General features: G+C 37.0%; 1 long non-coding RNA gene across 1 annotated transcript in view; it reads left to right on the top strand.

The window, feature by feature from the left end:
- LOC105872785 (uncharacterized) overlaps positions 1-23,486 on the top strand; it is a 193,673-nt gene extending 170,187 nt beyond the window's left edge. The window contains exon 5 of the long non-coding RNA XR_001154738.3: positions 22,296-23,486. This is a non-coding gene — a long non-coding RNA (uncharacterized LOC105872785). The remainder of the gene's footprint in view (positions 1-22,295) is intronic.
- Positions 23,487-25,338: the final 1,852 nt, after the last annotated feature.

Raw genomic sequence — 25,338 nt, 5'->3', positions numbered from 1 at the left:
CCATAAGCAGATTTCTCACCTTAGAGCTATAGAACACACAGGTACCTGGAATATTAATGCAATCTACTGGCTTTCACCCAGAGAGACCAGATTGGTATCTCTTCTAATTTTTATTTGATTTTGGTAAACCAAGGGCACCCTTTCTATCAGAATGCAGAGTGGAGTTTCTATTATTAGTTGTTCCATAAAACTCTTACAGCAACAATGAAAAGAAATTCCATGTTTTTCCCTAATGAGCTCTAGGCTAATCAGATTCTAGGGAAATGCAGTACTAACTTTGACTTGGTAATCAAGATGCAGTCATTGAATTGTTTAAGTAGATGAAAAACAGCTTGTTTTCTTTGCTTTCCTGTAGTATTCCCACATCAATTTTTTTTTGAAGCTTCACTGAGTGATTTTACACTGTTACAGTTACTTGAAACAGAATTGGTATAAAAATGCTTATTTACCGGTGCAGTGCAGTTTAGCAGTATGCTTTTAAAAATCAGTTTCCAGGATACATGTTGTACTTTATTAGTTTTTAAAAATCAATAACACTAATATATTTTTATGATAATAAGTGATATCTATTTTCTAGTTAAGCAAACTGTGCTTTCTGTTCTAAATGTTCTGCTTTGTATTTCTTGTTTTAAAGAATAGTTTCTTCCTAATCAGCTGAGTTTGGAATTTCATAGTTTGTACCTCAGCACAATTTTGGAGGCATGGCTAATTAATAAAATTAGTAGTTGGGCTTTCTACTTCTGATATTTCACAAGAGGGTGCATTTCATTAGCACGATATCCTCAAGCATGGTACATAAAAAACTCTGCCAAATGATGCATTAGAGAGTCAAGTAATAGCTAAGAGATCAACCTTTGGACTAGAGCATCATGTTATGATGCCTCCTGGACTTCATCAAAGGTGGAAAGACACTGGACAAGCATGTGGGACAAAGATTTTTTTCAGTAGAGGAAGGTAAGACATTCATTCTCTAGAGCACTGCAGACATGCCAGATGTTAGGATGAGAGTGAAATTTCCCTTTATAAAATTAATAAAGGGCCACAAGGTAGGAATTGTGGTAGGAAATGTATGTATATAAACCAGCCATTGTTCCCTAGCTTGCTTTCTTGTAATTGCTTACTACTCAGGAGTCATATGTCTGGTGGTCATAAAGATTCTTAGTTTTCTTCTTTGCTGCCATAGATAACATTACCTTTGTGAAACCTAAGGTTAGATCTTGAGATATCTTCCAAGCCCTGCATTCTGGTGGAGGCTGACCCACCCAGACCAGCGGCCCATACCAAGGAACTGACTCCACTGGTCTTATGACCCTAACCCAGGAACTGACTCAGCAAAGAAGACAATTTCTATACCCCTAGGGTTCCACCCCTAACCCAGGCAATTAGCAGACCCAATTGGCTAGCTTTTTGCCTGTAAAACTATCTTTAGAAACCTTTTCTCCCAAATTTTGGAGGAGGTAGATTTAAGAACGAACTCCCATCTCCTTGCATGATGCCTGCGGTATAAAACTCTTTCTCTGCTGTAATCCCTGCTCATCTCAGTGTATTGGCTTCTTCTTAAGCAGTGGGCAACGAACCTGGTGAGCCTGTTACAAGAGCTCTTCCTGGGACTTTACCCAAGGTGTCATTGGTTAAAGAGTAGCAGCAGCAGCACTATATGTGTTCATGGTGAACCATGAAAAACATATTAATCTCAGAGAGTCATAATGAAAATTTGGTTAGATTATTATTGTCAGTTTAAAAATATATTAAAGAATTTTAATAAGCTACTCATAAATAGGTACAAAAGCTTCTACTAGTTTAAAGTTGTTTTGGGTGCCAGCTTTACTTTTTCCATAAGCCCCATAGTAATTAAATAATAAATTCCACTAGAGAGGTGGAGGTCTCCTCTATGGTATTAAAAGTTCTTGTGGGCTTGTGTCTCATTTACCTTTCTAGACCCTGTGGGGAGTTAGTAAAAGGAAGGGAGGAGTGGGAGGAAGGGAGGGAGCTTGTGTGAACAGGCTTTAAAAGGAACCCTAGGCTGGTGACTGGAGAGTTACTGCCATGGTAGACTTAGATATAGGAGAAAGCCTAAATTCTTACCAAAGGTGGAGACCAGGTTGATGTGTGTCTGCTGGTGGTCTAAGTGGATCTAGTTACGGGGTCAGATGAAATCACCCAGTGAAAATAACAGGCACCGACCTAACTTAGGATATATCTTCATTTGTCATCTTTGTGGTGATTATTGAATTTTACTAGGGGAAGAATTTTGTATTACATGTTTTGTTGTTCCTAATGGCTAGCACCTATTTCTTGAATAGAGCTAAATACAGCCAAGTGTATCTTTCTTAATTTCTAGGTAATGCTTTCATTCAGTAGCAAAATTCTTTGATGAATCTTTGTTTTAGAAATAAGCTCATGCTATGCTTATTTTAGGTTGTGTGTGTTGTGGTGGTGATAGTAGTAGTAGTAACACACAGAATAAAATAAAAAAGGAATGAAAAAGGAAAGGATTTGTTACGTACATTACAAAAACATTCTCTCCCAATTTGAATGTTGAAAAATATGCAAATATGCTTTATAGTTCAAAAGATAGAATCTGATGTTTTGTTCCTTGTTTAGTTGAAAAATCTATATTTTAAAGGGAATTAATCTTCCAATTTCTTATTCTCTAATACGTTCTGAAGCACTTATTCTTTGAACAAAATGTCTCTTGAATCTTTTCAGTGAATATTAATCGTTCTTAGAATTGGAATTTACTTTTTGTTAAGAGTCATCTAACTGAAATCCCTTAGAAGTCATAACTCTGAAGGGCTTTAAATATAGCCAGACTGTTTCTCTGAGAAACATATTACATTTCATATGATGAGACATTATTTCAGAAATAACTTCATGAACCGTAAGTTAGATATTTTTAATTATCCTTTATGTGGAGCAGGATTTATGTCTAATTTATCCTAAGGTGTCTACAGAATCATTGGAGATAAAAAGCTGTTTTCATTTTGACAGGTTGCTTAGGGATTCTGTCAATGCAAAGAATGCTAATATTAAGAACATTTCTCTGGAATCCATTTCTTTATGCATAAAGGACTGTGATTTAATACCAAGGCATCATAGAAAGAAACTGATGCATAATCCTTTATCTAGTCCAACAGTAGAATGCATATAAAGGATATTTAGTGTAAGAAAGGCTTGTTCTTCCTTGGTAAACATTTCCATCAATATAAGGTAAGTTGGAGAACTAATTAATATAATACCAAAAACATTATGGTCTTACCAATTATCAGAACCAAATTGTTCTGAGAGTGGTTCAGATGGCTGTGTACTAAAACCACATCCATGTCTATGGTAGAGCAATGTTTTAACTTGTGTTATTATGAGCTGTGAGGCAATCCTCCTGCCTTCTCCTACACCCTTCTCTCTTTGTCAGCTTTCTGCCAGATTTAGAACTAATTTTGCATTATGTTGCATAAAAGAACAATAAACCATAGTGCTCGGAGAATGCCACCAGAAACCCTGAGAGATCTTGACCTGTTTTTTCCTGGTAGAGAAAAGGCCATGTATAGTGCTTAGAGATACTCAGTTTAAGATAATCCAAACTTCTTCCTGGTTTTAGGTGAGAATCCCTGAGTATTTTAGTAGACTTGGCTTGGGGCTAACATACAGGAGGGAAGGAACTGGAGAGTGGGCTGAAAGCTGACTCACAGGGAATGCTAGAAAGAATGCCTTTGGCTCTTACAGCTAATGGATCTCTAGGGAGAAGATAAAGCTTTTAAGAGAGAGAGCAGTTTTCATTATTTGGTGTTGATGGAGCATGGGAAAGTTCTAATTTAAATATTGAATACCAACTGCTGAAGGATGGAAGAGATGCAGCACAGCACAGTAAGAAGAGACTTATGTTATTTTAACATTAGTTTGATCTTTAACTGGTTTTGTAACCATGGGAAAGTACAAACTCTCTGAGCCTCCACGTCCTTGACTATTAAATGAGGGCTGGCTTATGTTGGTGGTTTTAATGTTCCTGGGGCATTTTGGAGATCTGTGGGGACATTTTTAATTGTTAAAATGATTGGGGAAACTCAACTAACATTTACAGGATGGAAATCAGAAATGTCTCATGTCTCGAAATGGATCCTGCACAGCAAAAAAATTGTCCTCTATCCAGCATAATTTTTGAGTATCCCACTGAATATGTATATAGGCAAACAAAGCCTGTTTATAATTTTCTGAACCTACTCCTTTTACATATACAATAAAGTATCTTCTCTATCTTATTAAGAATACAGGTATATAATTTAACAGATGTTATATCTTATAGGAATCTGTATGTGTGTCCTGGGAGCAAATTTTAATTTGTCTTCTTTGAGACTTTTAAGGAGTTGTTCTCCATCCAGGAAATGAAGTTCCAACAGCACACTCCCCATGGAATTCGAGTTGCTAATACTCTGTAGCAGTCTGCATCTGTAGCAGTGGCAGTCATGAAAATTTATCCAGAGCTTGGGTATCTGACTACTTTGTTGTATTTCTCAGTACAGTTGTACCAAACAGCTACACTTTGGAATACATATGTTTTTAAAATTAATTTGTCAGTCTTCTTTTTATTATGGTATGAAATTATATACATATATTTGAAATTGTGTGCAGGTTGGTTATATTGTCTTTGAATTTCAATTTGAGAATAATAAAGGGGCCATTCCTAAATATTTGATATAAAAAGAAACATTCCATCTAATGGGGTTAAGAACCACTGGATTAGATGATTATCAAAATTGCTTCTATTGTCATTAACCTAAATAATCTGACTGCAGCACATACTTTCTAATCAATAGGTATTTAAATTTATATGTCCTATTCTAGTGGGAAAAGATAACTTCATGGAAAAGACCAAAAGAGTGATGAGGAAATGACTTAGAATAGAGTGTGATTAGAGAGCAGTGGAGCAGAGTTCAACATCTCCTTTTCTTATAACTCATATTTTGAAACAACTGTGATGCACCTGATACTTGTTACTAACCAGAGTTTAAGATAAAGTATAATATGATTATTGAATACCTAGTTAAGAAAAATTTCTTAACTAGGTTATTTCTACAAATTTTTACATTTCTTGAGCATTTATTTAATTCACACATTCATATTGAGTTCACAACTTCTAGATGGATTACTTTTTCCAATTTTAAAATTTGTGTTAAAATACAAATAACATTTATCATTAATCATTTTAAGTGTACAGTTTAGTAGTATTTAATAAATACATTTGTAATATTGTACAACCATTACCATCATGTGTCTTCATAACTCTTTTCATTTTGTAAACATGAAACTCTATACCTACTAAACAGTAACTCCCCATTTCTCCCTCTCCCTAGCAAACATTATTTTAGTGCCTATGATTTTGATTACTCTAAGTACCTCCTATGAGTGTAATCATAAAGTATTTGTCTTTTTGTGAGTGGCTTATTTAACTTAGCATACTGTCCTCAAGATTTACCCATGTTGTAGCATATATCAGAATTTCATTTCTATTTGAGACCAAATAGTATTCCATTGTGTGTTTGTATTTTAAACAATAGGGCCTATGAATAGAAGATACATAAAATTTTTAAATAACCACCCAAGAGGACTGAAACTACATTCTGTATGTCTCCTGAGAATAGTTATGTAAGGTGCAGATGATGTTAAAATTGTAATTAAGGATTTCAGTGATAAACGTGGAAGTTCACTCTTCTCTGTCATTGATAGTCATGGATGTTGCAGTGAGTAAAATGTGGCCTTCTGCTTATTATCTATTGATGTCAGGGACCATAGCTTTTCCAGTGATTTTTCTCCTGGCCTCATATTCAACATCTTTCTCAGACTTCAGTGTAACCTAGTGATAAAATACAAAGATGCTCAGAGAGGTGAGATAGGGCTGGCTTTGTTCTTGGCAAGGACAGAGTGTGTTTAATGGGAAGGAGAGAGTGTTAGGAAGTATGGGATTGCGCATCAAATAATCATCTGCTCTTAGTTCACTGGTTATCTAGGTCTAAAATAATGCATTGGATAGCATGATGTCTTAGTTTTCATCTGGCTCTAAATTTCTTTGATTTCTGGATAAGCCAAAATAATGTTACCAGTGATGGGTTTTGAATAGTATTATGTAATACATGTTTGCCATATCCAAACTACCAGGCCTAATATCTATCTGTCTTTTAAAGATTTCACTATCATGTCGTCTGTGAGGCTGAGACAGTAGGATTGTTTGAGGCCAGGAGTTCAAGACCAGCCAGAGCAACATGGTGAGACCCCATCTCGGAAAAAAAAAAAAAAAAAAAAAAAAGAAAAAAAAAGAAAAAGAAAGGTTCCACTAATGTTTTTTACCTAGGTAATAAGCTAAAGTGATTTGAGATTGAGGAAGTATTAGGAGATTACTAACCTCTTCACTCCTGTCACTCCTGTCAGATCTCACTCAGAGAGAGGAAAGTCTAAAAAACAACACCAAATAGGCAAATGGCCAGTGGGAAAGAGAATCTAAAGTCTTAGACATTTTCCAGTGTCCAGGTTTCCTGGGGCCAAGTGTCATTATAGTCTTTTGGCCAATTAGATCAAAGACACGGGTGCATCAATCAACATTAGGACACCTCTTGTCAATAGCTCTCCCACTAGCTTGCCTTTGCTTCAGTTCGGATGACAGGTCACCTTTGGACCTAGGGTGTCAATTGCAACCAGTCCTTGGGCACTGCATTCTCTCTTGTAGTTCCTTATACTCAGCCCATACCTTCATAAGTAGTCCCTTTACTAAGCTCTTCTCAAATTGCTCTATTTGACTGTCATCTGTTCCTGCTGATGCCATTATAGAATAAAATGAGATTGAAAAGGGATGACTGTTACTTAGAGCTCAGTTCCTCAAATGAAATGTTGAGTTGGGTAAGAGTCACACCATGGGAAGGAGTTAGTGATGTTATCAGGAATGGTAGACTCAATAATGGATCCCAAAGATGTCCAGGTACTAATTCCCAGAACCTGTGAATGCTACCTTATGTGGTAAAAAGGACTTTGCAGATATGATTAAATTAACAATCTGGAAATGCAAAAATTATCATAGGTTATTCAGATGGGTCCAATGTAATCAAGAATTTTTATAAGAGAAAGGAGGGTCAGTCTTTGAGAAGAGATGTGACAGTAGAATAGGAGGACAGAGTGGTGCTATTGCTTGAAGGAGGACATGTAGTGAATATTCATTCTTTTTGACTTCTCAGCATATGACCCCTCCTGCTATGTTTTGAGGAATTTGGCATTGTTCTTGGTGGAAGCAGAACCTCCCTGTATCAAAGCTGAAATTCCTCATTACTTGCCTTGAAAACATTCCTTGTAGCTGGGCTAAAGACGGAAGACCTAGACTCTGCCAAGTAGATGCTTCAGTTCTTCTGATGGTGGTTGCAAATGGAGTACCCAGCCCAGAAGTGGCAGTGGAAGTGACCACAGCAAGATTGAGTTTCTTAGTGACAGTAGCAGTAGTTAATTCAATACATTAGTTCTGCCATGTGGTTTGGGATTTTGTTACTACTTGTATAGCTTTGGGCCGGGTTTTTCGGACTTTGAATGATTTTAACAAATTGTCCTTACACCAGCCAGAGTTGTTTTATGTTTCTTGAAAGAAAGAAATCTGATGAATACAGATGGTCCTTGAATTAGGATAGTTCAACTTGCAATTTTTTGATTTTACACTGGGTTGATCAGAACATAACCTCATAGTAAGTGGAGGAGCACCTGTACACGCTTTTACATTCTGCCATCCTCATTGTGTTGGCTTTGGCCTCAGGCAAGCTTCCCTCTTTACCTCATGAGAGCTGTAGTTGTTGCAGGAATTACAGGCAGACATAACACCCAGTGGGAGAAGAAATCGCTTATACATACATTTCTTTCTCAGGAGTGGAGAACCCTTTACCTCAAGCCCTGAGCAGATTTTCTCTCACCCCTTATTGACTAGAGTAGCATTCCATGGCAGTATATAATACAAGTCACTGGCCAGAGGAAGCAGACCACCATGATTATCTTAGATCAATAAGAACCGTATTACATGGCACTATGGAGGAAAGTAAATACCTGCATCAAATCAGAACATTGCTTAAAAAGAAAGGTGGGAATGTATGTTTAATGAGTCAACACTGTGGGTCGTAAATAAAGTTTCTGTGAAAAAAATAAGATGATGTGTAAAAAGCTTTTCACACTGCACCGAAGCACTTGAAGCACTCAAGTGAAAACCTGCAATACTTATAAGAAAATCCCTTGGGAAACTTTGCAGAATACACACAGAACTCAGACTTCACCCCAGACCTGCTGAAACAAAATACTTAGATGCAGGGCCTGATCATCAATTTTTTTAAAAATTTCCCCACGGGATTCCCAATATATCCCTGTTTAAGGATCATCAGAGAGAAATGAATGTAGCATTTTAAGTAAGATGGAACAGTGTTCTCAGTGGGGTAGTTCCCTAGAGCAGAATGAGTGAGAGATTTACTTATTAAATATGGCATGATATTGTAGAGAGCTAGTGACAAAGGAATCTAGAAAAAGTGACTGTGTTATACTTCATCTTAAGTAAAGGAGTTCAGAACTATTTGACCTGAGTTGTTTTATCAAGGGGGACTTCTACCTAGGTGAAGTTTCCTACTGCTTCTTTCTGTTAGGTCATGAGTTAATGTTAAATGTTAATGTTAAATTGTTGGCAAGTTAAAAACTAAGAAGTAAAAGCTATTTGTCCACATGAGGAGTTGTTGAAAACTGAGAAAATAAAAGCTTGAATTGCCCTTGGGCAAGGTTGGTCGCTACTACTCTGAAAAGTGGATTGGTTTTTCTGGTTCTTCTGAATTACTCAGCTCAGTGGTTTTTAACTTAACTGCCACCTTTTTAATTGGCTGACATTCTTGTTCAGGGTTTCACCCGGAGATCCAGTGCAGGGGACTGGTATGGGGTATAACAGCACCAACTAGAATAAATACATTTAACCTTGTTTGTTTTGGGCATGGATAACCCTGGGCTTCCTGCTGACCAGGAATAAATAAGTAAAAGTTAAGATGGTGACAAAATTAGTTTGCATTTGGTGAAAAACACAATAGATAGATGGATACAATTAAAAAAAAGCAATCAGATAAAAGAATACCAAGTTTAAGGATAGCATGCCCATGTGGAAGGCAGCAAGTGTTCACACAGGGCTTTTGGAGTATTCAGAGCATACGCCAGGCCGTGGGTTAGGAGTTAGTGGATTAGAAGTTAAAAGGGAATGAGGAAATGGACTCAGCAAACTTAAACTATTCTAAGAAATTTGGCCAAAGCAAAAATTAAGAAAGATAAGGTGATTCTTTGAAAAATAAGGTTTTTTTAAAAGTATAAGAAACTTAAGGGTGTTTAAAGACTCTTGACAAGGATTCATTAGAGAAGTACAGATTACAGATGACAGATGCAGGATATCAAAGGAATTATTTATAGTATAAGTTCTTGCTAGAATGTGAATGTTTATATCCCCCCAAAATTCATATGTTGAAATCTTAATCCCCAAGGTAATGGGTAATCCTAGCACTCTTGGAGGCTGAGGTGGGAGGATCGCTTGAGCTTAGAAGTATGAGAGCAGCCTGAGCAAGAGTGAGACCCTGCCTCTATTAAATATAGAAAAAATTAGGTGTGGTGGCATGCACCTATAGTCCCAGCTACTTGGGAGGCTGAGGCAGGAGGATCACTTGAGCCCAGGAGTTTGAGGTTGCAGTGAGCTATGATGTTGCCACTGCATTCTAGCTGGGGTGACAGAGTGAGACTTTGCCTCAAAATAAAAGTGGGGACTTTGGGGAAGTGATTAGATCATAAGGGTGGAGCCCTCATGAATGGGATTAGTGCCCTTCTAAAAGAGACCCCAGTGAGACCCCTCACCCCTTCCACTATGTGAGTACAGAGCTGCAGTATATTCATACTGTATATGAACCAGAAGTGAGCCTTCACCAGACACTGAATCTGATGGTGCTTTGATTCTGGACTTTCCAGCCTCTAGAACTGTGAGAAATAAATTTTTGTTGTTTATAAGTGTCCCAATCTATGGTTTTTTGTTATAGCAGCTGCAACAGACTGAGACAGTTCTGAGGAAGGTTGGTGGAAAAAGAATATAGAATATGTTTGAAGGGATGTGTCTTAGCTAGGAGGAGCAGAACCTTTCTCTTCTACAGCTCACTGTATATGAAAGTTCTTAGATGTTTTGTTTTTTGGTGGGAAGATGAAGGAATGTTCATGTGACAGTGTGTATTTTCTCTGTGAGGCAGAGTGAGAGATTATTTGCTGGGACAAAAGGGAGAGGAAGGAGAACTTGAGATTTGAAGACAATGAGGAGAGTCCAAAATAGCTTTAGGGTGATGGGAAAAATGCTACCTAAAGAGAGGTAGTCAGATTTAAAGGCAGTCTTGAGGACTCAGGTGAGTTGGTGACCGCAAGTTTAGTGACATTATTCTGCCCCATAATGTGTTCTGTGTTTTCTTCCAGCAGTACTCAGCTCCCAGGGGTAGGCAACAAGAGATGCATGTTAGGGTTCATGCAGTTTTGAATTTTTACTAGACAGGTTTGAGAAAGGAATAAAAGGTCAGAGTTTAGGGTGTTGAAATGATGATATATAAGCAGGATAAGGAAGGAAGTGAAAATCGAAATAAGTAGAATGACAGGAAGAAAGAAGAGCTAATGTGATTCAAGGGGAGAGGTAGCTGTGCCAAGAGAGAAACATGGAAAACTGTTATTGGAGAGAGAATATGTTTAAATCTGTGATTTTGCAGGTGATAGCTAGATTCATGGTGTACTTATGGGGCTGAAGTGTCAGTAAAGGTGGGCGGTCAAGAAACCAAGTGGTCATGATGTTATGCCTTAAGGTCTCCAAGGATAATATCAGAATTGGGATGGAAGTGAGGATTGAAGGCGATACTTGACTGAAAACTTTCCAGCAAATGAGGAGGAAGGCCCAGGAGGGGGTAGAGGACAGCAGTGAGGAGGGCTAGAGCATGGTACAGTAAAAAAGTGAACCTCAAAGCAGCAGGAGTTTTAATAAAAGGTAGGGGTGGTAATAAATAGTCTGGTAGTGTAGAAAAGGAGCATGGATAAGTGTGAATCTCTGCCAGATGCCAAAGTGCAGGGATGTGTGGGAAAAACAGCCTCTGCTTGGCTGATGGTGCTACAGGGGCAGCACTGCCTTCACGGGCGGCCAGGATTCAGCTAAAGTGAGGTGGTGGAGTATCCCCTTTCTCCCTCTCTCTATGCTGTCTCTAGGCCATCATGTCTACTCCCATAGTTTGAATTATAATATAAATGATGATTCTGTCCACAGTCCCTCCTCTCTCACTGGCCAAAGGTTCACTCCATGTGATATTGAATCCCTCACACGCCAGGTTGCACATATATGGTCACCCGGTGAGTTCTGAAGGACCAGCAGGGAGCCTCAGGGTGAGAGTAGAGAGACATGCAAGTGTCCAGGTTGCGACTGCATGAAGTTTTGTCAGAACCCACCAAGAGCTGGTCATCTTCATGGCAGCAGGAACAAGATGAGACTGAGGGCATCTGAAATGGTACACAAGAGGGTCTCACATGTTGGGTAAACTCTGCTTTATCAGCTCACATGTCACTTCCTCCAGGAAGTCCTTCCTAATCTTAAAACAAAAAGAGATGAATCCCTCCAGTAGGTTCACTGGGTTTCCTGCACTTTCCTATAATAAAACTCATCATGTTTTGTTGTAACTTGTAGTATTGATTTGTCTTCCTTATACAATTTATAAATTCTGTGAGGGCAGGTTCATGGTTATTTCACCATGAAATAACCACCACAGGAGGTTTCCCCACCTCCTGTCCTGCAGTGCCTCACACAGCTTTGCCTGGTATAATGTAGGTGCTCAGTAAAAATTTGTAGCATGAATGGATACAATTTTGAGTTAGCAAAACATAAAATTGTGTTTTTTTTTTTTTTGAGCAAGCCTCTCTAATAGAGGTACTTTGAGAAACATAAGCTGATTACTAAAGGTTAGTTTGCCTTGTTAATCGTTTCATGGGTTGTCAGGCTGTGACCTCTAATAATGACATGGGTGGACAGGCATTCTGACCAATGAGGCTCCACGTTCCCTTAGGTTCACTTGCTTTGCAAATTAGATTTGTCAGGTTGGAAGTTCAAATGAAAGCTTTTTTTTTTTTGTAACCACTGCTCTTTGACAAATTTTAATGAGAGGCATAGCTTCTGAGTTGTTGCTTCAGCATTCACATTTAATATGAAAGAAATTAAAAGCCAAAAGGAAATCTTGGGGCCCCAGAACAGCAGGTCTGTCAGGCAGCACACTCAGCTCTGTTCTTAAGCTGTGTCTTCAGTGAAAAAGGGCTCTGACTACTGCATTGTGCCTGGTGTGGAAAGCTGGGTAAAGGAGATGTCACAAAGGGAAGCCGTGTCAACTTGCATTTTGAACACTTTCTGTGTCATCTTCAGTCACCTTATATCATAGGGAAGTCATGCTGCCTGCTGATGATATTCTCACCTGGGGACCCCATTGTTGAGTGATGTCCTTGATGCCAACTCATGCATCCTAGCTAATTCCAACCCTATGAAATATTCAGTATTTTTCTTGGAACCAATTGAGCTAATGGGAGAAACAAAATAGAACTCCCTTTCCCAAGGAGTCATTCAACCAGAGTTTTTATGACCAAAAAAAGGACTGGAAACTGGAAGAGCCTTAAAATGCACATAGAAGCCATTCAAATCTGAAATTGCATGAAGTGATTCACGTTATCCTAGGGAGGACTGATGAATGAAGCAGTTACTTGTTTAGATTGTTAACCTTCATTTACCCAGCAGGGGTATGGAATTTTATTATTCTTTAGATATTTTGTACCTTACATCCAAACAATAAAAACAAATTTAAAAGATTCAATCGAAGTAATAATAATAAAGGAAAGTAACTGAACACTAATGCTACAGGAAACTAGAAGATTGTGAAGTGGGAATTGCTCACTAATTTATGAATGCAAAGAGAAAAAACAACAGAAATCATAAAAAGAAAGTACAGACTACTGGAATTTATATAAACAAAACAAATGCTAAGTTATTAAATGGGAAAAGCATTTTATGGGATCATCAGGACTGTAAAGTCTAACTGCAAACTACTGAACAGATACGCTCTCCCAGATACATCCATTTAACAGAGGCTTGATAAATATTATTGATCAACTTGTTGGCTTGATGATCTTGTTTGTGAAAAATAGCCTGAAATGGAAATTCCCAGGTAATGAATTTCGGTTGCTAACTAGTCTTTTTTATCTGGAATAGTCTTTAGGATATATTAATCAAGACAGCATTGATGTGAACTTCCTGTTCAGGATATTCCCTGGGACTATAAATAAGAGTGTTAAGAGATAATAAATCCACATTTTTAAGTTGATTGGCACACTCAAACATCTCACTCTTGAGAGTTTTAAGGAAAAAAAAAATTTCCTTCACAGGGAAAGATAATTTACTTTGAAAAGATAGAATACTTATTGCATAGTAAAAGTTTGTAATGTAAACACATCTTTGGGATTTAGAGGCAGGTCATTGGCTTAGAGCTTCATATCTGGGGGAAAAGGACAATTCTGGCATTTCCTACTTTTTAAGACTTAGGGAATTTATTTCACCACTTTGGACTACAGGTTTCTTCTCTGCGCAACAGATATGATACTGAGTTTATTGTAAATATATTAAATACATGTAAAGTGCCTATTCTGGACTCTGTTTAGCATGTGGTTGGTATTTCCTAGTAAAAGGTTTAAATGTTAATGATTGTGATTGGTAATTCTTATTTCTTGGTGGGGGGAAGAGTACTGAAGCGTTCTGTCCTGTCATTAATTCCGTGTAGCATTTGCTAATTAACATCCTCCCGTTTCCTTTGCAGTAAGCAGATGGCAGGCGTGGTGTAGTGTGTTTTATGTACGTGATCTCATGTGATCCTCACAACACCCTTATGAGCACATGACTCTATACACTGCTTTGTGTATAAGAAAGCTGAATCTTAGAGGAGTAATGAGACTTGCCCAGGGTCACCGGACAAGTAAATAGCAGAACCTTAGGCTGACTCCACATAATTATCTGAATAGGATCTTATATTTCCTTTTTTGTTTGTTTATCTTATTTTAGTTTTTGAAACTTAAGCATGTGCAAGAATCACCTGAGAAACTTGGTTCAAATGTATATTCTTGGGCTCTTTCCCTGGAGATTGTTTTGCTAGGTCTAGGTCTGGGGTATAGTGAATTTTTATTTATTTATTTATTGTTTTTTTTTTTTTTTTTTTTTTTTTTTTTTTTTTTTTTGTTTTTTTTTGAGACAGAGTCTCGCTTGTTGCCCAGGCTAGAGTGAGTGCCATGGCATCAGCCTAGCTCACAGCAACCTCAAACTCCTGGGCTCAAGCGATCCTCCTGCCTCAGCCTCCCGAGTAGCTGGGACTACAGGCATGCGCCACCATGCCCGGCTAATTTTTTATATATATATCAGTTGGCCAATTAATTTCTTTCTATTTATAGTAGAGACGGGGTCTCGCTCAGGCTCAGGCTGGTTTTGAACTCCTGACCTTGAGCAATCCACCCGCCTCGGCCTCCCAAGAGCTAGGATTACAGGCGTGAGGCACAGCGCCCGGCCCTTATTTATTGTTTTATTTCAGCATATTATGGGGTTACAAATTTTAAGGTTTCAAATAATGCCCTTCCCCCCCTTCCCCCACAAGTCTGACCTTCCAGTGTGACCATCCCCCAGACGGTGCACATCTCACTCATTATGTATGTATATACCCACCCCTCTCCCCTTCCACCCGCCCAATACCCAATTAATGTAGTTCCTATGTGTCCACTTAGGTGCTGCTCAGTTAATACCAGTTTGCTGGTGAGTATATGTGGTGCTTGTTTTTCCATTTTGGGATACTTCACTTAGTAGTATGAGTTCCAGCTCTAACCAGGAAAATATAAGGTGTGCTATATCACCATTGTTTCTTAGACCTGAATAGTACTCCATGGTATACATATACCACATTTTATTAATCCACTCATGGATTGATGGGCACTTGGGTTTCCACAGGTTTGTGATTATGAATTGTGCTGTTATGAACATTCAAGTGCAGGTGTCATTTTTGTAGAATGTCATTGGATCTTTTGGGTAGATGCCCAGTAATGGGATTGCTGGATCAAATGGTAGATCCACTTGTATCGCTTTAAGGTATCTCCATATTGCTTTCCACAGAGGTTGAACTAGTTTGCAGTCCCACCAGCGGTGTAGGAGTGTTCCTTTTTCTCCACATACACGCCAGCATTTATTGTTTGGAGACTTTTTGATAAAGGCCATTCCCACTGGAGTTAAATGATATCTCATTGTGGTTTTGATTTGCATTTCCCTGATGTTGAGATGTTGAGCATTTTTTCATATGTTTGTTGGCCATTCTTCTGTCTTCTTTTGAAAAATTTCTGTTCATGTCCTTTGCCCACTTCTTGATAGGGTTGTTTGATTTTTTTTTCTTGCTGTTTTTCATGAGTTCTAAGTAGATTCTAGTTATCAGCCCCTTATCAGATGTATAGGATGCAAACATTTTCTCCATTCTGTAGGTTGTCTGTTTACTTTCATGACTATTTCTTTGGCTGTGCAGAAGCTTTTTAGTTTGATCATGTCCCATTTATTTATTTTTGTTGCTGCTGTGATTGCCTTTGGGGTCTTCTTCATAAACTTTTTGCCTAGGCCGATGTCTAAGAGGGGGTTTCTAACACTTACCTCTAGAATTCTAATAGTTTCATACCTTAGGTTTGAGTCTGTTATCCAGCGTAAGTTGATTTTTGTGAGAGGTGAAAGGTTTGGAGCCTGCTATAGTGAATTTTTAACAAGTTCCCATAGTAGTTTCTGAAATAGAGGACACATAATGCTGAGTTACAGTATGAAAATACTTATGTCTAATTATCTGCTCATTTATTATTTAATTCATTAAATATTATAGAGGTCTACTAGGCAGTAAGTATATGGGGTGCAAAAGTTAGAATATGCTTGGTGTTTAAATGATTCTCTCCTGGCATTTTTGGGGCCTATAATCTCCAAAGAGAGAGAAAAAAGTTATTTTAAGCCAGCAATATTCTGTTAGGACCCAGAGCAGTATAGTAATATCAGTTGTAGCCACCTGATTCGTATCTCTTTTTATACTATCTCTGGAAGATTCTCTTTTTTTCTAAATGAAGACAAGTAAAAGCTATGTTGAGAATAACTTTATGAATAGGGTTCTGATGACTCACATCCAATTTTTCTTTCTGAAAGCTCGGTTCAGAGAATAATCTATTGCATTCAGAATAATCTGAATCAGACCACTTATCCAGGCCTGGTTCAGAAAATGATCTGTTGTATTCAGATCTGGATCTCTCTTCTCACATTGTCAAAATGCTGCTAATTTCACATCTCTGCTTTTATACCAGCTTGTGCAGGGAGATTGTGTTTATTGAGAGTTGCCTTTAAATAACAATGACCATGATCCCTTGTCTTCTCAGAATCCTCCTACCAAATGTTGACTGAGGCGTGACCTCTTTTGCTTTTTCTGCCTCTGCTTCTGATTGAGTAGCTATTAATAATATATTCTGGGCATACCTTCCACACTGTCCTCTTCTGGGATGAAAGGGCAGCTCAGCTCCATCCCATTCCAAGATTTCATGGACAAGATTGCCTGGGTTATCTAGTAAACACCCTCATGCCCGAAGAGGGAGCTTAAAGCCCAATAGGTATAGCATATCTGTCATTATTTTAAAATCTAACATCTTTTGAAACATGTTTTTCCATTAGCAGAAAAAAAAATAAGTTCAAATATATAGATTTAAACGAACTTGTCATTTCAGGAAAACTCTGTGTCTGTTCCAAGGGGAGCGTTAAATTGCCCTAAATTTTACTTTCTATTTCCTTGACCAGAGAGCTGTCATTGAGATTCATTGGTCTATGTATCAATTTATACATTTATTTATTTTACATTTCCTCGCTGCATCTTCTAGCATGGTCTGCACACCAAAGACACTCACAAATTTTATTGACCCACTGACTGACTTTTTAGAAGCTGACAGATGTTTTACCAGCCATCTAGGGATGGCATACCACTGGTAGAAATTATCGACTGATAGAAATCAATAGTTGGAGTGTGCCATAAGCACTTACTTGTAAGCATAGGTTTTATAGAAAGGAATTTCATGAATTTACTTGACATGGAGGAACAATTTACTTTTTATTACTTTATTTTATAAACATGAACTTTATAGCTTTTATCACCATCTTTTTTATCACTTCAAAACACAATTTATGTACTGCTGACACAAAATTAGCTACATGCCAAGGCACGTAGTGCTCAAGAGCACAACAAATTTGAGACAGCCTGGTAAGGTCCTATGATCTTTTCTTCAAAATTCTTCATTGTGAAGTATGAGAGTAGTATTGGAGGAATGAAGACAGGTAAACGCTCTTCAAGTTTTCTTAAAGGATAAGAAGTCTCCTATAGGCCGGGCGCGGTGGCTCATGCCTGTAATCCTAGCACTCTGGGAGGCTGAGGCGGGCGGATTGCTCCAGGTCAGGAGTTTGAAACCATCCTGAGCAAGAGCGAGACCCTATCTCTACTATAAATAGAAAGAAATTAATTGACCAACTAATATATATAGGAAAAATGAGCCAGGCATGGTGGCGCATGCCTGTAGTCCCAGCTACTCGGGAGGCTGAGGCAGGAGGATTGCTTGAGCCCAGGAGTTTGAGGTTGCTGTGAGCTAGGCTGATACCACGGCGCTCACTCTAGCCTGGGCAAAAAGTGGGACTCTGTCTCAAAAAAAAAAAGAAGTCTCCTATAAACTATAGTTTGGGAAAATAAATTATCTAGATAAGATTTTTGAATCAATGATAAATAGTTGCTGAGCAGCTAGCAATGCAGGCAGTGACTCCTAGAGGCTGTTATATATTTACTAAGAAGAAAAATTAACAAAGTAATCCAATTTCCTTATTTTATGAGGTTATTAGATCAGAACAGAGGAATGTACAGAACAGTGTATTGGAAAAAAAACAAGGCATTGGCCTAGTCTTTCAAGATTGCTGTGCATTGAGATGATGGATAATTAGCTGAGTGTTACTGATATTAAGAGAATGATTGAAACACTATATCCAGAGATTATTTATTGCTAAATCAGTGTCACCAGTCTTGTTTCATTAAGGCATATCTTAAGACTCTGTCCTTGACCCTATTTTATTCATTTTCTAATGAATGATAGAGGCAACTTGATATGATATAGTTGCAGTGATTAGCGTGCTGGTCTCAGACTCTCTGGGCTCAAATCCTGCTTCCATCACTTATTGGAGTATGACTTAGGCTAGTTACCAAATCTCTGTAAGCCTCAGTTTCTTCTTTAAAATGGTTATCATAAATGTATCTGCCTATTATGATTAGTGGGATAAATCATGTCAAGCATATGGCCAATGTTCAAAAACATAGTTATTATTGTTAACTACTTGGTCATGGCTATAGAATTCCAAGTTATCAAACTTGTACATAGAACCAGCTTGAAGAAAGAAAAGAGGTGTTCTATGACTATCTTGACCAATGGAATAAGGCCACACTTCTACTCTTGCTTCTGCTCCTTAAACCCCAGTATCTGCATTATTCTCAGATAGGAAAGTATCTGACACAGTGAAGTGTCATCAAGAATACATTTAAGGCTCTGGATACATATCTCAACATTCAGATGACTAAATACTGTATATAGGACATATTAAAAAAGGATATGCAAGAAAGATTTAGGAGTTTTAATTACCAAAAACTCAATATGTTAGGAGTGTGATGTAGTCACAAATAGGAACTTACACAATCCTGGGCTGCATTAACAAAAGTGTGTTGCTACCTGAAATCGAAAACGCAAAGGTTTATTAGTTATATCTCTTGAAGTGTTTTGTTTCATGCTGAGCACCATAATTTAAGTGACAGAGATAATCTGGAGCGTGTTAAAAAAATAGTGACTGAAATGGCAGAAGAACACAAAACCACACAACAAAGAATATTTGAAATTACAGGATGTTTAACTTGGAGAAAAGGAAATATGGGGAAAAATTAGCTAGAGGGCTCAGATAGACTTTTTAAAAATGTTAGTTTATTGATTCAATGAAAGTTGTTTAAAAGAAATAATCCCCAATACATGAAGTTCAGGGTTAAGTATTATATTTGTAGCACATTGTTGAGTCTCTACACAAAAATGTGCATCACTTGTATAATTACATCATGACATCACTTTTCTCATTCTCTACAATACCTGGTTGGGATTGTTTTCATTAAAATGTCCATAGAGCTTAAAAATATATGCTATTGTTTTTTTTTTTGGGGGGGAGCAGATGTTTCTTCATTCTTCTCTCTCTTCCCCTGTTCACATAAATTAAATTGACTTTATATGGTAGAAGTTTCAGGGTGAGACAGTCCATCTCAAATTAAGGAAAACAGAGGGGCTCTTGTTGAGGTAATGAGTTCCCTGTTACTATGTTAAAGTTCAGACTCAATGACAACTTTGATACTGCAGAGGAGATTCAAGGTTAACTTGAATGGGTGGAACAAATCACCTGTTTCTGCCAATCATTTAATTCTAAAATGTGAACTATTCATGGTCAGAGTATCTTTTATTGCCTATTTTAACCCTCTGATGTTTCACAACTATTCCTGGGGATGGGTTGAAGAGGAAAGAAATGCATATTTGGGGCTAAATGTTATGCTCATTTTAGATAAGCATTATATGTACTAATCTGTTTAATAAATTCTTACCTATTTCACCTAATTTTTAAAGTATATAGATTTATCCATCAGTAATTAAGGGAATGAAATTATTTTTTGTTCAATATGGCCAAACTTTCAAACTCTTAGAGTAAATTTTGCAAAACTTTCATGAATTTTATTTCCTGACCAAGAGGTCTAATAATAATTATGTTAATGTGTAATCATTTATATTAATTTGACATATTAACTTTACATATATTTTCACATGCATTATCTTATTTAAAAATTCTCTCAGCTGACCTGTTAGGCAGATAATGAAACTGAGACTCAATGAGGTTAAATGATTGCCTGATATTTCATGGCTAGCAAGGGGCAGAGTAAGGACTAAATCCTCATTCTTCTCACCCTGACTTTGATTCTTTTTCTTTCTTTTCATTAATGGTTTTAGATGTCAGCAATTTTTTCAGTGAGAAGCTACTTTTCCCTTTGGTTGGAGAAAATTGCCTTTCCCTTTTGCAATGTCCTTTTGCTTTATTGTGAAGTATATTTGTAGAACAATGCCGGCTTTGAAATGTCATGTACTTCAGATCCAGAAATTGTGCCCTACTTGAAGTGACGTGCTGATGTTTGCCTTAGGCAAGGGATGTCATTGCTTAGGCTCTGGAGGCCATGAGGTTAGTCAGACCAGGGAAGTGAGTCAGACATGTGAGGGATGCCAGGTTCTCAAGGGATGAGGTCTTGATAGCCTATCTGTAAGCCACATTTCAGAAAGGCCCAGCATGAGTGAGTTGAGGGTCATCTGTGGGCATGGGATTGGGATGAAGTATTATATCTGGGACATTTGAGGGCAGCTGTGAGATCTAATCACAGGGACCATGATTTAGAGGCATATCTGGGCTATTGTGAGGCACATTGCCAGTGAAACTAAAAGTGCAGGTGGGACGGGAATTGAGGAGAAAAGGTCAGTAGGGGACCAGTGTTGAAACTTATCAAAGGTGAGCCTATCAGCTCAGAAACAAATCCCCAAGAAGGTGAAGATGTTTGGTGTGACAAGTGAGAGCTTACATGACTTTGGTAGTAGGCTTCAAAGAATGCAAGTTCAGGGTGTTAGATGGGCCATTCTAGGTGAAAAATAACACACTGATAATTGTGGATTTCTAGATTTTATATATACTGTTAGTAGGCTTTACGTGAGTTTAAAAATATTAATGCTTTATTAATAATAATAAAATTTTGAGACAAAATAGGTAACATACTGAAGCATATTTATTTTTATAAAATATTTTTTTTAATTGTGAGAGTAGTGCATGAATGTGGTATAATATTGGGAGAGGGGCGTTTCTTGGTTCAAATAAGATAACAAAAATAATACAGAGGCCTTCTAAATTCACAGCCCAGAAATGCTGAATAAAATACTCTAAAAATTTCCTTAAATTCATAGCTGAGCATGTAAGAAAGAAACAAAGAAATCATCAAACACCAGAAATGAAGAGTGAACTGAAAACCGAATGAAATACTGACTTGTGGCTCCATCTGCTCTGGCGGGGTGGGGGTGGGGGGGGAGGGAGGGGGGGAGGGGGGGCTGTGGAATTGCCATGTGGGGACAGCACACAGGGCCTTGGGACTGAAGGAGACAGTGCAGAACTGAGATCCTAGCAAGATCCTTGGCTATAACTAGGAATTTTATCTCTGCTGGGGTTAGAGTACAAAAATGTCTCCCCTGAAAAATCTAAACTTTGGGCCTATGTTTTAAATTCTGGAGGAACAATATCACAGCCCAGGATATTTGACATTTTAACCAAATAAAGCTAAACAACAATAAAACAATTTCTTTTTCTTTTTTTTTTTTTTAAGACAGAGTCTCGCATTGTTGCCTAGGCTTAGAGAGTAAGTGCCGTGGCATCAGCCTAGCTCATAGCAACCTCAAACTCCTGAGCTTAAGTGATCCTACTGCTTCAGCCTCCCGAGTAGCTGGGACTACAGCCACCATGCCCGGCTCATTTTTTCTATATATATTAGTTGGCCAATTAATTTCTTTCTATTTATAGTAGAGACAGGGTCTTGCTCTTGCTCAGACTGGTTTCAAACTCCTGACCTGAAGCAATCCTCCCGCCTTGGCCTCCCAGAATGCTAGGATTACAGGCGTGAGCCACCGCGCCCAGCCAAACAATTTCTACTAAAGGTAAAATCACAATAAATATTTTACAAGTCATAAGGGACTCTTCCTTTGAGATCATAAATAATTTTCAAAGACTTTTTTTAATCATAAAAAAGGCTGTTTTCATTAGCTTTGAGCTGATTTGTATATAGATAACAGCAAAAGTGTTAATGATAAAGGCTGGGTTAAGTTTGCTTTGGTAATTTAGAGCCATGAAGTATTGAAAAACTGATAAAGCTAGAGGCTTAACTTTGTTCTGGAAATTTTTATGAGGAATTTTGGATTGGATTTTTAAAGGCTCTATTATTTGCTCTTCTATTCTGAGTGTAGGAACAAAGCCCAATAAACATTTTCCACTAAGTTTACCTGCAGAATCTATAAATTCAGGTGAATTGTTTCTTTCCTAGATCTGAATTTCCTACAGTCCTTGGTCTCACAGAAAGTGACGCTGCTACCACCCGTGAGACTGCAGATCCGTAAGTCAGATACTAATTCCGTTTTCCTAGGAGGACTTTGTTGGCATTGGCTCCACATATAAGACCAACCCTTATTTCTTAGTAGTGGCTTGTCATATGTGATTAAAAGAGGCTTAGTCTCATATATGACCCTCTAAGAACTGTCTTGGCAGTATGATTGATTTATCCAATGATATCTTTCTAGAATAGAGGACAAATTTATAATTGAACCTATGTAAATAACTACATTAATGACCAATTAAGGAGAATCAGTAGAAGTATTTCCTTCTGAATTCTCAGAGGTCAGTGAGAATCAGATGTCATTAAAAATGTTTCATTTCAGTTTAAAGTAGTATAGCAAGGGTTAGAAGTAGATTAAGAAGAAAAGACAAAGGTTATATATCTCTAAAATTGGAGAGTTAAAAAAATACCGACAATAATTCAAACTAATAATCATGATTAAATTCCCCTTTTAAGTTCATTTGGTCCATATGATTAGTTTTTTTACTCTGCTGTTTCCATCAGCTGCTTGCTTTCAGAAACTCACCTGTTTCCAGACAAAATATGTCCTGGAAATCTGACTCTGTCCACTGGTGTGGTCTGAAAGTTGTTCAAGTGTGTCAGCTTGGTAGCTGGTAGTCAAGTTTGTTCTTTGAATTAGCAATAATTAGAGCTCATGGTTGAGTACTTGCTATGAGGTTCTGGGAATTCCCTTTTTGTTGAAGACATAGATTCTAGCTTGTAGCAGAGCCTTCAGGTAAGCATTTGTGAAAATAGAAATGATGTATAGATGACAAAGACTGAGTGACTGTGGTTAATTTATTATAATAACTGAAAATAACAGGATAGAAGAGAGTAAAAATCTCTAGTAAATAATTATGTCAGAGGTTTCATCATTGGTTTTCTGAGGATAAGAATATATTATAGATAGTGAGGATGTTGATGAATATCAAGAACTTACCCATAAAATATGTACTTTCTGATGTATTTATGCTAATAACATTTGCCTATATAAACTTAACCCAATAGAATATTGTAAATTATAGTCACTCTACTGATCTAGCAAACACTAGGTCTTATTTCTTTTATCAAACTATATGTTGCACACCTTCTTAAATTGGTAAAGAATGAACAGATTTATTAATGAGACTCAAAGATATATCTACTCTATAGAATATAAAACTAAAAATTAAAAGAATATAAACTTGAATTAGTAATTAATGTTTTAGTATTCTTATGAAGAAATTATCTAGATATCCAAAAATTATTTAGTAATTCAATATTAGTCATAAGTGTTTAGTTACCTAGAGATTGTGGAAGTTATGTTTAAATTGTCATTCTACAATATATAATTACTGTTGATCAATAAACAAGAAGAAGAAGTTAATCTAAGCCTTATGACAAATGTAAAAAATATAAAATTTATAAAATGTAAATTTTATTTTGGCATGTCCAATCATAAGCAGAGAAAAGATACTTTCTTTCTAATCCAAAGTTAATAGACCAGTCTGATTTGTCCAAAGATTCACTTTACTTATGTGAATGTGGACTTTGGAATAGAAAAACTTAGTTGGCAGGCCATTTTTTAAATAAGGGACTTTACACTCTAGTTTATTAATAACCCCTGTGGTAAAAGTTTATCTCATTTATGGACACAAAGACAGAGGCAAATAGGTTCTGATCTATAATGTCAACTACAGGTCAAAAGTTCATCAGTCCATAGTTCAGAGTTGTTCTCCTTGCCAGTGGACATTAACTATTTTCTTAATTGATTTGAGCTTATGCATAGACCAACAGATAAACAAAACAACTAACAACTAGATTCTCTGTCATCTCTCACCAGACAGAACAGAGTTACTATTATGAGCTTGATAGACATCACCAAATGGTCAGATTCTCAATCTATTCTACCACCAATATAAAAAAGTTAACATCCTTGTGCAAACCAAAAATAAATAACATAAAACCCACAAAAAATACAAGATCAGATGAAAAACTAGAGAGTCAGTAAATTTAGTATTCTATTGGTTCTTGGGATTCATTCTTAGAGCCAAGAAAAGTCATGCCTAGCTTAGATAATGCTAGAGATGAATTCAAACAATGTTCTTTAATAACTACATTAGGCATCTTGGGCATTTCAGTGGGTCCCCCCCAAACTGCCAGGGAATAATTCTCAAAAAAGGAAAATCATGACTCTCAAACAAATATAAAACGAACATATGCAAAGTTTTTAATCAATCCATTAATTAATGAGGGAACCAGTAAGATGCAAAAGTTCAATATCTAGCCCTATTCTTTTTCATTCACTTATTTTTTTCTCTGTTTTTTATTTATTCATTTGGTCATTTGTTTTCAATTTAGTTTACAAGTTTTATTGTATGTAACCATCACTGAAAAATGTCAAATTTTCCTATATGTGTCTAGAAATATCACAAATTGGCCTACTTTTTGAGAAATGGACAATTAGCTGTTTCCATCTTCAAAATGGGGTATCAGAGAGGTCTCTGTCTTTCAGGTATTATGGATATAGCATGTGTCTAGCAGTCATTGGTGGTTGGTTGTAGTGTTGATCATTATTCAGACAGTATGACTATGAAAATTTATTTAGAATTTAAAACATTTATTTTAAAATTTAAAAAATTCTAACATTTAAAAAATTTTAAAATTTTCTCTTATTATAATTTTCTTCCTGTAAATTGATTTTACAAACCTCACAAGGACACCAGAAAGATAAATTTAATAAAATACAAAACAACTTAGTTTTTTGGCATAAATTTTCTACATAAATATAAATGTGTAAACAACATAAAAATTAACAAAATGATTTTCTTTGGCCAGCTTCAGTATTCAAAGGGAACATTTGGATATCTATTTAAATGCATGATTGTCAGTCTAGATTCTTAGAGTTCCTTGACAACAGGTGTATATGTGTGTGTGTCTGTGTATTTAGAGGGATAATGTTTGAGCTATTTTTATACTGCAAAAACTCATTCTA

The sequence above is a fragment of the Microcebus murinus genome, chromosome 6 (genome assembly GCF_040939455.1).
Source record: "Microcebus murinus isolate Inina chromosome 6, M.murinus_Inina_mat1.0, whole genome shotgun sequence".
In the NCBI taxonomy this organism is placed as follows: Eukaryota; Metazoa; Chordata; class Mammalia; order Primates; family Cheirogaleidae; genus Microcebus; species Microcebus murinus.
The sequence above is the reverse complement of the archived record's forward strand: the minus strand, read 5'-3'. Positions and strand labels throughout refer to the sequence as shown.